Source organism: Aricia agestis, chromosome 1 (genome assembly GCF_905147365.1).
Source record: "Aricia agestis chromosome 1, ilAriAges1.1, whole genome shotgun sequence".
Lineage (NCBI taxonomy): Eukaryota > Metazoa > Arthropoda > Insecta > Lepidoptera > Lycaenidae > Aricia > Aricia agestis.
The window spans coordinates 15055653-15071981 of record NC_056406.1 but is presented as its reverse complement, the minus strand read 5'-3'; the positions used below and the strand labels follow the sequence as shown (position 1 = coordinate 15071981).

Sequence of the window (16329 nt, the reverse complement as noted above, 5' to 3'; positions counted from 1 at the left end):
ACTGTTAGTCCTATTTTTACGCGTCTCGTAGTGTTAGCTAAATATTTGTATATAGTGGTTATATTTTGTTATGTAAAAATGTGAATCTCCTAAGTTAATATAAAAATAATAAGCCAAAGGCAAAATTACTATCTACTAGCGGGTGCTATCTCACATTAGCTTTAAAATTTCTTACCGTGATTAGATCGACATGATTAACCTTAAAAATTCTAAAAAATGTTTTGTAAATGAGAAATACCTACTAACTGATAGGAAAACTAGCGTAGGTATACGACTCTCCATGTATTGGTGTTCATAAAATTGATGTTTTTCAAGGAAAAGACTTACTTAAACATGATATTGATAATAATGTACTGTTTACACTTTATACTCATTATACTTTATCCTGCCTCTCTAATTTAGAATATTACTTTATAAAAATGTATGATACACAATGTGCCTAATATTATAACTTTTTATGTGGTTTACTCGGGGTATTCTACACCGACTCTTTCATTATTGTCTTATACATTATTACAAAATAATAAAACATTTAACATAACCTTCTAGTTGAGTCCACGTTTTTGCAAATTTTATAATTTCCTAATTCTTTTGCAATACGATGTATCAAAATATTCGATGACTAGCAATTAATTCTTCAAATATTTTGCATAGTTTAGATCCCTGATACCTAATCAGCCTCAACACTTAAATTTTTAGGGTTCCGTAGTTCAACCCCTACTACCTAGATTCGACTATCATCACGATTAATGTCCGTCCAATCGTTATTTTCCGGCTTTCCTTCTAAGGGTTGATTCAGACCGCAACGCGACGCGTAGATGCATTTCTAAATTTGTATGGATTTGTCAGATTTTAATCGCGTCAGACGTCTCGCGAATCTGTCAAATCCATACTAATTTAGAAATGCATCTACGCATTGCGTTGCGGTCTGAATCAACCCTAAGCGATTAATGAAAGAAATATGAAACTTGTCGTTGACGTGAGCTAAATAAAATTAACGAAAAATATTTTTTGAGGTGCACCTCTCCAATATATTTTGCTTATCTCACCAATAGAAGTCTTTGTATCTCACAGGATGTACCTATCATTAGATAAAAAGATCTTTTTCAAAATTGGAGAGGTAGCCAAGTCGGTTTTTAGATTTACCTACCTTCATTGTCTGTGAGATATTTTTATAAGGCCTCTACCTCTGTCCAATATCACTTCAAACTACATCGCTGAACCGATTTTGATGAACTTTGGTTGGACTCAAAGTATCTTGGTTGCTTTGAGTCCCGTAAAAGGGTTTACTTAGGATAGATTTTATTAACGGAAACATGTACTGTTCCTGCTTTATACATTAACAGTTAGGTACCTAAAATAAAATAATAACATTCATTGGTGACTACGGAACCCTATACTATGCTAGCATTTATAACATACCCTGTACTGATTATTATTTGTGCATCATATCAATGCGCCTATTTATTACAATTTACATTTAAAAATATTTAAACGTTGTTGCCTGTAATAATATATTATTTAATAACTATGTTACCCATACTACAAAGAAACAATCGTAGTTCGATAGTGAGTTGAGTTGTAAATAGCTAACAGTGTGAATGTAGATTACTCCAGTCTGTGTCCCCATTTAATGTGTTATGTATTTGTAATAAAGTATTAATTATTATTTAAGTGTTTTAGTTTTTTATTTCCTACGGCGCAACGACAATTACTTGAAAGGAAAACATCTTGTAAAAATTAAGAAGCCCCAGCCTCTATAAACATGGTAAGAAATGGGAAAGATGCAGTGTTTTTATTATGGGTGTATTAAATTAATTCCATGTAGGAAAAGATCACATTTTTAAATTGGAATCAAAAACGGTGACGACACGATAGATTAGAGATTAGACAGCGATAGTTTTCCTTTTAAATTCAGCATATTCTAGAAGCCACCGTTTAGTTGGTAGAAGGGGGGGGGGGGGCCCCGGCCTCTAACGATTTTTTTCACTTTAAAACTTAATATTTCACAAACGGATCCCTAAATCGAAAAATGTGGTATGAATAATAATATTTTTTTAAAAAACCTTTCCAACGACACCCCCCACGATGGGGTGGACGCGAATTATCCCCGCTTGATGTGTAGGGAAGGTAGGTACCATAAAAATATTTTTTTAAGATTTCATGTACCATTTTGTCGGCATCATTAATATCAAACTATAACCCTTGTTGACTACGGAACCCTATCACCCAGGTTCTGGCCAGGGGGGGCAAATCAGATTTTTCATAAGCTAGGTGTTTATAAAGAATAAAAAATTAATAATTTTTAGTTGTAAAAATATTGTATTGCAAACAAATGGCATAATTATAGATAAAAGTACTAGATAATATACTTAGTAGGAACGTCAACATGATCCGGGGGGGGGGGGGGGGGGGGGCGCCCCTCGGTACGCCCTTGCAACTGAGTACTTATTTAGTGAATAGTGCCTACTTGTTGCCAGTATTGATGTCGAGCAAAAAATAGCAAAAAATCACGTTTATTGTATGGGAGCTCCCTTTAAATATTTAATATATTATTTTATTTTAGTATTTGTTGTCATAGCGGCACCAAATTAGAGCGAGCGAGAGAAATGCGTAGCTCGATTTTTATTCGGCGGTATCCGCTTCTCTGCCATTTCACTACATTTAGTTTAGTGAAATGACATATCACTAGATTTGTTTAGTAAGAAGAAGTATGAAACAAGAATATTCGGAATCTGCCGCGATTTCGTGATATCCCTAGGGATTTCGGGATATCCGTGATATCTCCTTTTTCCTGCGACATAATTATACAAACTTCAAAGTTTTGAAACCGACTTTGTAATTTTAAATTTCTTTAGTTAAACAATTTCTATAATGTAATAAGACATAAGAATAGTTCTAAGATCAAAGATGACGTTTATAGTAACATTTGATTATTCTGCTATTTGACAGAAAAGCAATTCGGATTTATTGGACCATTTTTACGACTTTTCATAGAAAAATGGCAAACAAATAAATTGCTTAGTACGAATCATTAAATGAATTGCACGTTAAGAGAAGTTTAAAAATGAATCGTAAATGGTTCATTGTATGATTCAACTAAGCTACCATTTTAGCCCCGCAGTTAATTAACAGAAATGTAAAAACCTGTTTTATATACGTCCTGGCAACCCTAAATTTGTGGCCGACTGAGAACTGGCGACCATTTTTAAGGTTCCGTACACAAAGGGGAAAAACCGGGCCCTATTACTAAGGCTTCGTTGTCTGTCCATCTGTCTGTCTGTCTGTCTCCAAGCCGTAACTCAAGAACGGTAATAGCTAGAGAGTTGAAATTTTCACAGATAGTGTATATCTGTTGCCTCTATAACAATAAAAACTAAAAACAAAATAAAATATTTAAGGGGGGCCCCATACAACAAACGTGATTTTTTGGCCTTTTTCGCTCTATATCAATAATGGCAACAGGTAGGTACTTGAATTTTCCACAAAATCCTTGGTTATATATTGTGTAAGTGTTGTAGGTTTTTACTACTTAATTATAATATTGTTGAAATTAATTACAATTTCCAGGTAATTGCGGCTAATTTTTTTCATCAAAAAAACCGTTGCCTGTGTGGCGGTATGCAGCAGCTTACAGTTCCGACTCACTGGGACTCACTGCAACAGTTCCGACTCACTGGAACTCACTGGCATTGGCGACTCAAGCGACAAGACTTCAAGATTCGACCTCCGCTCTTCGGGGGGGGAGTGATGTGGCGGTACCCACAATTCGCCTAACATTTCTGCATCGCGCTATCGAAGTTTTCTGAGCGCGTCAGTATATATACGACAGCTGAGATGTATCACGTGGGCTCCGGCCTGATCGAGCATAACACCTCGCTCGGTCGGAAGATCTTCCTTTGTGGCAGCCACGCATATCCCACACCTGCATAATCAAGCGGTAGCCGGGATCTTAAGCTATAATTAATCGATGCTGTAAAAACTAAAATCATTAGGTATTCGTACAATTTAAGTTTAATACTCGTGAATCTCAAACGTTTTCTAAATTCTAAAGGTATTTGATAAAAGAGAAGGTCCCAATTTCCTTTCCATTTGTCGAACTAAGCAAATAGACCCTCGTTATTGGATCTCTGAAAGCTTTCTAAAACGTTGAGCAGAAGGCTCGATCGTCGTCCGATTTTGGCTTTAAAAATTTTAGACTACCTACGGTATTTGTTATTCTCTAAAAGTCTTATACCTATATATTAGCTTTTCAAACTAAGCAGGTATTTTGTTTCGGGGATAGACGTATTTATTCTCATTCATTAACAGTTTAATTAAGCCTAAAAATATAATAATTGAATAATAATAATAGTAATTAACTAATTATTCATATTCAGTATATCTGAATATTATCTAGAAAACGGTAAAAAAAGTTGAAAGTAACGGAGCTCCTGAGCGTGTCCAATTGCTCAAAATGCATAGTCGCGTCGCACACAGGCAGACGCCTCACGCAGTAATTACGCTCAAAGAGGCCGCAGTCGGGACTCGGGAGTGTCAGCTCAAAATAAGATGAAACACTCTAAAGAGGGCGAATTGAGAGTGCAACGAGATGTGTGGGAAAGGTGGGCGCGTGACCTGCGTGCCGCCACCGGTTGACAGCGGCCAGGCTGAAAATTTCATGGCCATCGTATCGAGCGCCGAGCGAGTCCGCGCAGCCGCGCCGCGCTCCGGCCGCGCTCCGCCGCCGCTCGCACACGGCACAGAGCGACTCCCTCACAACAACAACAGGCGCGTGAGCCCGCCGGGTGCTCCGTCCTCGTCGTGTCGTGTGCCACCACGTGAACCGCGGGCCGGATATGTGAGAGCCGTCACTCGTGTCTGCTGCCGATGAAGCTATGCGGCGACAACGGAGCGCGCGCAAAATGAAATAGTGAGGTAAGTCGCCCGACTACGACCACCACGACTCCCGACTTCCGGGCCGCTTCCTCCGAAACAGGAGCTCCGAGATCCGACGGAACTAGCACGAATTTTAACAAACAAAAAAGTTAGTAGACGACGTAGGCCGCGGGTGACGTAGGAACAAAAGCTTTCAAATGTTCTTATTGTTGTCGTGATATCGGCTTACCGAGGGAGCGGCCGCCTCTACGGCGAAGCTCTACGACTGCCGCAATCTGATTATGGCACGCCCGCTGCCCGCAAAACTGTAGAAAATGTACTCAACTATTGTGGTATCTTCGGATTGTGAAGTCAGGTGGCAGGTGCGACGTACTCAGCTCTTTATTGCCTGCGTCCGGTAGAAATCGTTCAATCACTTTATTTAACATGCGCAATTAGTACTATACAGGATCTCACGGCTTTAACTATTAGTATGTAAAGCTGACATAAAGTTGATAAATGTACTGTACATAAAATGAATAATAGAGGTAAATTGATCGTCTAGTAAGACTTTTCATTATAAGACCGGTAGTATTAAGTCACGTCTGGCAAAAATAGTATGCACCATGTAATCTGTCTCTCCTTCTAATTTTCGCTGGATTTGATTACTGAATTCGAATAATCTAAGCCTACTTTTACCTATATTGAAAACTAGCTGTCCCGGTGAACTTCGTGTCACTTTAAGACCTTCCCTGGACTTCTACGAATATTTTCAGACTAAAATCAGCCCAATCCGTTCAGCCGTTTTCGAGTTTTAGCGCGACTAACACATTTGAAAATCCATTTATATATATAAAGAATATCTACCTGTTAAATTATAAATCTAGTTTATTTTTCTTTTTTTGATTAAGTATTTGATGCATAAGAGTATCGGCCGAACGAAGTATAATAAAATGCCCTGCTTTATTTAATACCTAATTCAAAACAAACATGGCTATTAACTTAATAGTCATGTTTTCTTAATAGTATTAAGAAAATACTTGAATGACGAAGTTTGTTCTAAGTACTGCTACCTCCAATTTCACGGATAACAAAATTAAATAATAATTGCTCGATTGTAGAGATGCGCTTCACAATTTAGCTCTACATTCGTGCTACACATAATATCCACTGAAAATTGAATTTGGGAAATTGAGGTCGAGAAAATTGACTAAAACGGAATTTAATATTTCGTTACAACTGACAAGCCATTATTGTACCTCATTTTTTTTTGTATTCCTTTACCTTCTGTTTCGAATCTCATAATATATTTACCCAATTCTAATATGAAATTATTATTTGTATGGGATTTTATGCTTCGGCTCGCGACTCAATGGTTGTTGGTTCGATACCCGCAGAGAAACTCATTTCTCCCGGCCAGTCGTGTCGGCTTAATGTAAAAAGGCGACCGAGTAAAAATTATGTTGACTGAAAATAATTAGCGCAATTTATATAATCGTTATGTTTTGTAATTGTAAGTCGTTATTTACGATATTATTATGCGAGCCGCAAGTTTTCAGGTGAAACCCGGTGAGTTTCCGAGTTGAAAAGTAAATTATTGTGACGTGATGTATAATCGCGTGAGGTCAGGACACGCACGTCGCGTCGGCCGTCCCAAGTCCCAACTCGCACGGACTACGGACCGACCCCATAACTATACTCACCGTTTATGTTGCCCGCTACGAGACTGGAATTTCAAACAACCTATATATTTTTATTCCATTTTTACGTCTTTTGACCACGATTCCGTCTTTATCTAGGAAATAATCCTTTGCACGTCTGAAACCTACATACTCCATTTTTACGTGTTTTGCTCACGATTCCGTCCATGGGCGTACCTAGGTAGGGGCAGTTAAACGTCAATTTTCCTGGCAGATGGGAATTTAAAAACGTGTTACCTACTTACTCTGAGCAAAATGATGTGTTGGAAACAAAATATATTTTCAATCAGATTAATTAAAGTAAATATTAATCAAACTTTTTTTTCAATATACCCCAGACCGACCATTTTCTCGAAACAAGTATGAGCTGACTAGCTGAAATCCTGGTTACGCTCTTGATTCCGTCTTTAGGTGTAGGAAAAAATCCTTTTAAACACGTCTGAAAACTAATTACCTTGTTGGAAAATAACTTTTTTGTTCAGCTACAGTAGCAAGTTTACGACATTCACAATTCGAGTTAGGGGTCGGTAATAGAAATTAGACTTCTAAACGGGACCGAGACGTCGTAAACAAAGCAATAAAGTGGTTCTAATAAAATTCAAAACGATTCTTTCCTTTGCCACTACTTGCTTATGTTGTGAACGTTTTGCAAGCGTATTACTGAAACCGTTTTCATGATATTCGAATTAAAATTTACTTTTAGTATTCAGTGTGTTATGTATAATTATTGGGTCCTTCCCGTTTCATACCACTTATTTTTCATACCGCGGTATGAAACAGCGAAGTACTGTTTTTGAATTGCCTGTTTCATACCGGCGTCCGAAACAGCGAAGACCTTTTTTGAATTAGTCGATTCGTACCGCAGCGTAGATTTTAGTACAGTCAAGCTCAAAATGTCTATAAATAAATAACTAAATTTTTATTCCGCCACAATTAAATGCTACACATAATATGACTTAATTTATTATACAGAACTTATATCAACAAGAATAAAATTAAAAATTAACCTATTTTACCTATTCTACAGCTAATTCACACATAAAAACTATCAAAGGTAAACAAAAAAGAAAAAAGTGGCAGTATAACACCCAAGTGTGCAGAAACGGAGACCACTCAGGTTAAGACGACTGAACAGTCGTCCCTGATCTTCCGTGGACCCCTAATTTTCAGGCAGGGGATAAGCAGACGGAAACTGTATTATAATTTATAACATATTAGAAGCTGTATTATATTTCTATATTAATCAAAAATTATAATTTTATAGCCGACTTAAGTCTTACAAGTTACGACCAAACTAAACTAGCACTGTTTTTAATTTTGGCACCTGAAAAATAATAGGGGTGTATTTAGGAAATATATTTATTATACAGATGTATATTTGTTACACCTAAAAATACATAAAAAATACACTCTTATTTAAATTAAAAAAAAAAAACACTTATTAAATTTTGTATTCAAAATTCCCGCTAAAACGCTAAAGTTCATCATGGCGTCGCTATGACGTCACGGGCTTCCAAACAACAAAAATCTTTGTGGAAGTTTGACATCGAAATGTCACTGTCACACACAATGTTTTGGAGATCGTGACGTTACACTCTGTGATGACTGTTTGCGATCACGTGATATTAGGGATTAAATATTTACTTTTTATTAAATAAAATAAAAAATATTATAAAGTTAATGAGTAAAAATATGCCATTTTCAGTAATTCTATAATACAAACTCTCAAAAAACAATAATTTGTATTATATTTCGTTTACTGTCTACACCCCTATTTATTATTATAAAATATACAAGTTAGGTGAATAGTACACACAAATATTTTTTATTTCTTCTTGTTACTACTTTTCTATACGCCAGTATAAATAAGTTTTTAGACTAAAAATATTTAATAAAATTCGTGGTACGAATCCACCCATACCAAAAAAGAATTAGCCGTTTCATACCATTCCAAGCACCGCGGTATGAAACAGGCAATGGGCATTGTCCAAAAAAAAATCACATGTACTTTTTATATTTTTTTTCGTTAAAATAGGGTATTTTAAGAATATAAATTAAATAATTTTGAAATTCATTGGCTAGTTTTTTCTCAATAAATTTTTAAAGTTTCGCTCTGACGTCATCATCGGCGGCCAATAATTGACCTCTGCAGTATATTTTTTCCTTTCAATCTTATTTATAATGGCTGGTTCGGCAAATGCAAGTTCTTATTATGTGAAAGCTGATACGAGAAGCCTACCAAAAGTTCGTAACGTAATGTTGGTCGAATTTATTGCTAATTTAACGCCATTGAAGGTCAAACAAAGGTTAAACATAATTGTTCAAAAATATAAGTAACTAATGGGTATTTTTTTCGTTTATATACAGAAAAACGATCACTGACCTTATTCTTCGAAATGTTTTTGTAATGAGCAAAATTTAAAAAAATGGACAATCCCCATTCAAAAAAAGGACTTCGCTGTTTCATACCGTGGTATGAAAAATAAGTGGTATGAAACGGGAACGACCCAATTATTTAATATTAGAGTTAATCGTAACAATAATTTTTTTGTTTTGGTAAAATACCTATAGGTACAGTAAAAGTCTATATATGAAATCAAAAATATATTATGTATAAATTCTTTTTTAAATATTAACGGTGGAATTAGTTTTAGCCTTGGAAAGATTCTACCTAAAATTTTTACTAATCAAGAATGCAAGTGACCAAGAATAATTGAGTACCCATAACCCATCAACAGCTTGTAAAATATTACAAGGTTTATGACGCAACTACGCTCTTGTACTACAGTACAAGAGCAAAGTTGTGATAGTTATGAAATCTATCTTCTTATTAAGTACCCATAACAGTAGGGAGTTATTGGGCATTCTGTCCCACCTCCGTTCGCTCGCGCGCGAGCTCACTTTGGTGGAGGTGGGACAGAATGCCCAATAACTCCTGTTCGTTTATGCATCAACTGATGGTAAATGAAATGACATGCTCACGACATGCACCTCTGTCCGCTCGCGCCCTCGCTCACTTTGGTGTGTCACTCGCGCCCTCGCTCACTTTGGTGTGTCAGTGTGCCACTTACGTTTATGCATCAACTGATGGTAAATGAAATGGTGCTCATAACATGCACCTCTGTCCGCTCGCGCCCTCGCTAACTTCGGTGTGTCAGTGTGCCATTTACCGTGGGTAAGATCACGTACCGATCATACTCCTAACTCGTGATCGGTTACGGCCCATGGTAAGATCACCTACTTTTTTACCAAAAAACATACCTCGGCTTAAATATACTAACACACTATGATGTTTAGTATGTTTAAGCTTACATTTCAGGGGATAGGAATTTAGGATCTTATCAATAAATAAACACCAGTTTTTTTATGCATTTATACAAATAAACAAAATAATGTCTTCGTTTGTGTCATGTAGAATTCTTCGTCATTGATCATCCGATCTGAAAAAAGAAAACCGAATGTTATGTACATCCACACTTACATATAATCACCATTTAGAGTCACGAGTACTTTAAAACTACGACGACGATTAAGGATGTTTGAGTAATGTTTCATCTAAAAATTATGGATTAATTATGTTTCTTTGACTTATTGGCATTCAAATAATCTCGAAAATTTTAACGTTATATTATGCAATAACAGTTTTACAGGAAATATATTATGAATTTTTATATTTAAATTTGTTATTATTTAAATAACTATCGGTTATTAATTATTATTCTGATTAAATAATTACCTCTAATATGGTATCTACTACATAAACCTCATTCAATAAACTAGATACATTTAGATTCAAATTTACTTACAATTAAATAATGCCTGGTCTAATCCTTTTTCTGCGTTCCGCTGTGATTTTTGATGAACTTCTCTAATTTTCAAGCATTTGAAAAAATGAAAAAAAATAAAAAAAATTTTTCCATCAAACAACACACGTAAAAGTATAATAGTGTTTTATGAATAAGGTAAGATATTCATATTATATTACATTATTCAATTAAATTTCATCAACAGCTTGTAAAATATTACAAGGCTTATGACGCAACTACGCTCTTGTACTACAGTACAAGAGCAAAGTTGTGATAGTTATGAAATCTATCTTCTTATTTCTGACTTCTAAAAAAGTAAGTTTCTTATTCATCCAAAAATAAATTACTGTCTGTGTAGTTAAAATAAAATGTGAATTAATACCTACTTGCGGTCGTGTGAGGAGGATTCGTGTCAGCAAATATGCGGTGTCTTAAGTTGGAGGGCTTCATAGCACAGACAAGGTTAAGGCAAATGTCCCCCGGCGTCCGACTCGGATTATCTATGTTCAAGTTTGTAGGAAAACGGAATTACAGGCTTATTGTACACAGCCTCTTATGTCAGCCGTGAGATTGCTTTCAATTCGTGATAAATCTTGGAATTGGACAAGGACTTGTACAAATGTTCCGTAGTTTTGTAATTTGAAGTTTTGTCTGTCCCAAATGAGTTGAGACAGATCATAGCATACTTGAAACACCCGGTGGTTTCGGTGGTGATCGGTGCGATCGTTGATACTTGAAACTTGGAGGGTCCGTCCTTTGTGTGTTGGATGCGTACACACAAAGAATAATTCAAAAATTTAACTGTAGCCGAATCGTAGTTTTATTTAAATGCCGTTAAAAGTGAGTCAGCCAATGCAGTAAATACCAGTATATTGGCTACAGCATTGCCCGAGCGGATGTATGTACATTTCGTGGTATTATAATATAATTAGGTAAGGAAATGGTGGTTTCGTGACACGCTAAGCTGTTAACTCGCAATGTGTTTTTGATGTTTATATTGATATTGTCGGTTAATAGAGGTAGAGTTTTCGAGCTATTTTGCGGAATGTCGTGCTTTTTATGTCGTTAAAAGAAATAACACTTGGTTTACCGTGAATTTCGACATAGTTCTTAAGCCAATTTTACAGTATCAGGTACAAGTAGAACTTAGCTTTGTGAAAACTATGAAAAACCATAAATATCTTCTAGGCAACTCAACTTGTGGTTTTAGCGAAATGACTTTCACAATCAGTTTTCCTCACTATCTACGTGTTATTCATAAGGTTTTCACTAGCAAAGCTTGGTCAAATACCGAGCTTTGCTCGGTATTCGATAAAACGCGAATAAAATTACATTTTCTAAAAATGATTCCTAGCTAGATCGATTTATCGCCCTCGAAATCCCCTATATACTAAATTTCATGCAAAATCGTTGGAGCCGATTCCGATATTCCAATTATACATAATATATATTATAAATATGTTACGCTCAAAGACCGAAATCGCTCAGTGAGCGAAAAAATAGCTCACAACGCGTTGTGGTCACAGTGAAACAGCCACGACGCGTTCTGGCAATCACAAAAAGACCTTAACGCGAAATTCGTGTCGTGACTGATATCCTATTTGTTTTTCTTGATTTGTTCTTGATTGATTAATCGTCCATACTCCATAGGTATGGAAGATTACATTTTTTTTTTTTTTATGAAATAAAGGGGCAAACGAGCAAACGGGTCACCTGATGGAAAGCAACTTCCATCGCCCATGGACACTCGCAGCATCAGAAGAGCTGCAAGTGCGTTGCCGACCTTTTAAGAGGGAATAGGGTAATAGGGGAGGGTAGGGAAGGGAAGGGAAGGGAATAGTTGAGGGTAGGGAAGGGAATAGGGTAGGGGTTAGGGGATTGGGCCTCCGGTAAACTCACTCACTCGGCGAAACACTGTGAGAACGTGGTATTTATCCGGTCGAGCCGGCCCATTCGTGCCGAAGCATGGCTCTCCCACGTATAAACATTGAATTACTACTAATAATATTAGTACGGATAGTATGGAACTGTGGATATTTTATCAATAATAATGATAAACACGTATTATGCAGTGATTTAGTAAAAGAAAAAATATTATGTTAGTAAGTACGCGTGGTAATTCAAATATAATCTTGCATGCCTATGGAGTATGGACGATTAATCAATCAAGAACAAATCAAGAAAAACGAATAGGATGTCAGCCACGGCCCACGACACGAATTTCGCGTTATGGTTTTTTTGTGATTGCCAGAACGCGTCGTGACCGTTTTCATCAGAGCCACGACGCGAATTTCGCGATGTGACCACAACGCGTTGTGAGCTATTTTTTCGCTCACTGAGCGATTTCGGCCTTTGAGCGTAATATATACAATATACATATATACAAGAATTGCTCGTTTAAAGATATAAGATAAGAGTTTAATCATACCTATCCCATTAAATAAAATATAAAAAGAAGGGAATAATTTATTTGAATTATTAAGCGATAATAGAATAAATAATAAACGTTTTCACAAAAGCAAAGTAGATCATTAATCAACGCGAACAAGGCATATCATTTTAATTCACTTACACATGGAAGTTAAATAGGTTAATAGTTTGTATCAACCAAAAAATCTTCTTTTGTATGGCAACGGTATAATCTTGCAAAAATGTTTTGGCTTGTGGTCGTTATAGTATTGTGGGGTGGGATGCTAATTGCACCCACAATTAGCATCCCACCCCATACCCATATTCCTACAAGCCTGTAGCCAAATCGCGTTATCGAAGGTGGCGGTAGAGTCCGATCGAAGGTCTATTTTTAGCCGAAGCCGAAACCGAAGCCGATTAATCGACAATCGCCACAACCTTCGGCCGAAGCCGAAGCCGAAGGTTTGGGTTGATATTCAAATTATTTCAAAACTTCAATATTGAATTTTTACATCTATATTGACTGTCATATATATATATATATATATATATATATATATATATATATATATATATATATATATATATATATATATATATATATATATATATATATATATATATATATATATATATATATATATATATATATATATATATATATATAATATAATAGAAGTTGATTTAGAGATGGTGATAAAAGCTTGTGATTTTGTGATTTATTTATTATTTATTTGTAGTCCGGATTAAAAAAAATTACTCAATCAAAGGATTCCCTCCTTTGAGTCATTCCTTTTACTCCACCGCATCGTTTTTTAGTTGTTAGCCAAAAACCAAAAATTGAGACTTTTGTCACCCTCCCCTCACTCCGGCTCACCTCCTAGACTTCAGGACTTTTAGTATGTTTTGTCTCTAAGCACCCGTATATCCGTAATAAGTTCAGACAGAAATCTCTTAGGTTCCCGCTCACGCATTCTACAACAGCTACTTTATTGACTGAACTATTGTAAAAAATAATATATAATTTCTTTATTATTTCACAAATAACAATAATTAGACCAATCAACTACCCAATCAGTCATTCTTTTTTTGACTCGACTAGACCGAAACTAGACTAATAAATAAAACAAACAAATACTAACTTCTTAATAAAAATTAAATGATTTATTAAGAAGTTAGTGTTTGTTAGACAATGACTCCCAGTATTTGACAGTGACTCCCAGCGGCCTCAGTATACACGACCGGTCCGTCACTCTCACACGACTCACTCAGTCTTTCGTAACAGCTCGTTCAATTTCGGCGGTTGCTCTGACCTTCGACTTCGTCCGATTTTAAGCCGAAGCCGAAGGTTTAGCCGAAGATGGTATTTTTGGCTGAAGGTGGTCGAAGCCGAAGCCGAAGCTTCGGTCGGACACTAGGTGGCGGTACCCACAGTATCAACGCCGCCATTTTGTAAAGCGTCACCCTAGTACGAGCTGTTTTCCTGTCAATGTCCTCCAAGTATTATTGTGCACGTGCCCGAAATGAAAACTAACGCCGCCACCGCTTACGTCAGTCGTCATGTTCACTGACGCCTCCATGATATATTATATACGTGCCAAAACATCCTTATGTTTGTTAAAAATGAGTAAGTTGATAAAAACTATTAGAGCAGTCTCATTTATTAGTTTAGCCTTATACATTAATAATTAAACCCAGCCAGTTTAAGAGTCTACTGGTTTATATAGTACAGATTTTCTCTGAGCTTTTACATTATATTGTAGGCTATTTCCACGCGGAGTTCTCCCTAACATACAATATCTTTCGCGATCGTTACAAACTTTATTGTCTTCCCTTTGACTACTGTAACCTTCCCGCTGGCGAAATACTCTCGTGCTCTCGCTATTGGATGTGTTACGAAATGTTCACTTTAATGAGTGTCTTCTGTGCTCATTTTCTTTTCCCTGAAGGCTAAAAGCGAGTAATGATTATTGTATTGTTTTGTGTACGTTGTGAATTCTTAGGTTGTTACCAGCAATGCTTTTTAATGCTTTAGGCACGTTAGCGTCTTTATTGATTTTCTAATATTTTTTTATTAATTAAGTATTATACTTACTGATTTGTAAAATGATAGGTAATTGAGCGTACAAAGTTAAATATTTCATTGATATAATGCAATCGATAACGGACATTTTAAGCATAATTTATTAAATATTTTATCCAAGATTATTTTAAGGCGAGAAATAACAAAATGGGGTTACTCATTTTGTTATTTATTGACTCCCGGTTTACCTGTCGAAATGTAAAAAAATATGAGATATAAAGCACAATATTTAAAAGGGTGAGACAAACAAAGTATATGGGCGACTGGCCTATAGACGACCCTAATTATTGTAATAAAAAAAATCATAAACATTTTAATAAAACGTAATATTTGGCTGTAATTAATTTACAAACTCACCTCCGACAAAAATATTTATCAGCGAAATATAAGTATTAACTAACTAATTAATTGTAGGATAACATACATTATATTTGAATAAATTGATAGTGAATCTATATTAAAAAGGCATGAAACCGAACAATCAAATAGATAGTTTAATGGAGAACAACATAATAATAAATGTTAATAAATTATATGATAGAAATCTAAGCACTAAAATACAATATAAAATATACAGATATCTGATAATATATATATTAAGTATATATATATTAAATATAAATATATGAAATATAATATATTAAATATATATATATTAAATATAAAACTATAAAAAGAAAAACTTGCCCAAGTCGTCCCCATCTGGCAGAGTGCCCAGCAAGCTGCCACCATTGAGACGTTGGATGGCAATTGCTATCCGCTGAGCCAGGTAGCTCCCAGCTCTGTGGTCTCGGGTGGCTTCAACAAGCTTCTTAGATATTCCCAATGATATTCTATGTTACTAACGTAACTACATAGATTGGAAGTTTACGGTAGCAACGCGTTGCCACTTCGAAGATGCCTGCAGGCATATCTCACATACATAATGACATAACGAATATATGACTTGACATTGTCTTTTGAACAAAAAAGTGGTTACGCATTTCTGAGAATCTTTTGTAAGACATTGCTACTCTAGTATTTTAGAAACTCATTGGATATTCCTCTAAAAAGCTTATATGCCCCCGGACCCCATGCGCCTAGAGTTTCCACCCCAAACGGTTCAAATATGAGATCTCCGCTGAGGTTCTCATATTTGCGCCGCTTGAGGTTCTCTGCTTGGTTTGCGGCTGCGCCCGCACAGCTCGAGGTGCCCTGAATATGGGACGAGGCGAGTGTGTCGACACAAGTAGCGTCCCACACAAGGGCCCGTCCCACATTCCAGGGGACCAGGGTCATTCCATCGGGTCTCTTACCATCGTCGCGCGCCAAACCGGAGGGCTCCAGTATCGCTGGCATGCCGGCAGTGACAAGAGCCCGACGAATGAGGTCATTCAGTCTGTGATGCCGCGAAAAGCGTCCAGCACTTCGGGAGCAGCACAAACCGTGGTAGAATGCGCCGTAAACACACTGATGGGAGACGACATGGGGGGGG

General features: G+C 36.3%; 1 protein-coding gene across 5 annotated transcripts in view; it reads left to right on the top strand.

The window, feature by feature from the left end:
• Positions 1–4721: 4721 nt before the first annotated feature.
• Positions 4722–16329, top strand: part of LOC121740497 (whirlin) — a 79229-nt gene continuing 67621 nt past the window's right edge. For 4 of the 5 annotated variants that reach the window (XM_042133242.1, XM_042133216.1, XM_042133233.1 and 1 more), the window contains exon 1: positions 4722–4917. The gene's annotated coding sequence lies outside the window, so the exon portion shown is untranslated. The remainder of the gene's footprint in view (positions 4918–16329) is intronic. The other variant, XM_042133224.1, reaches the window with a different exon arrangement.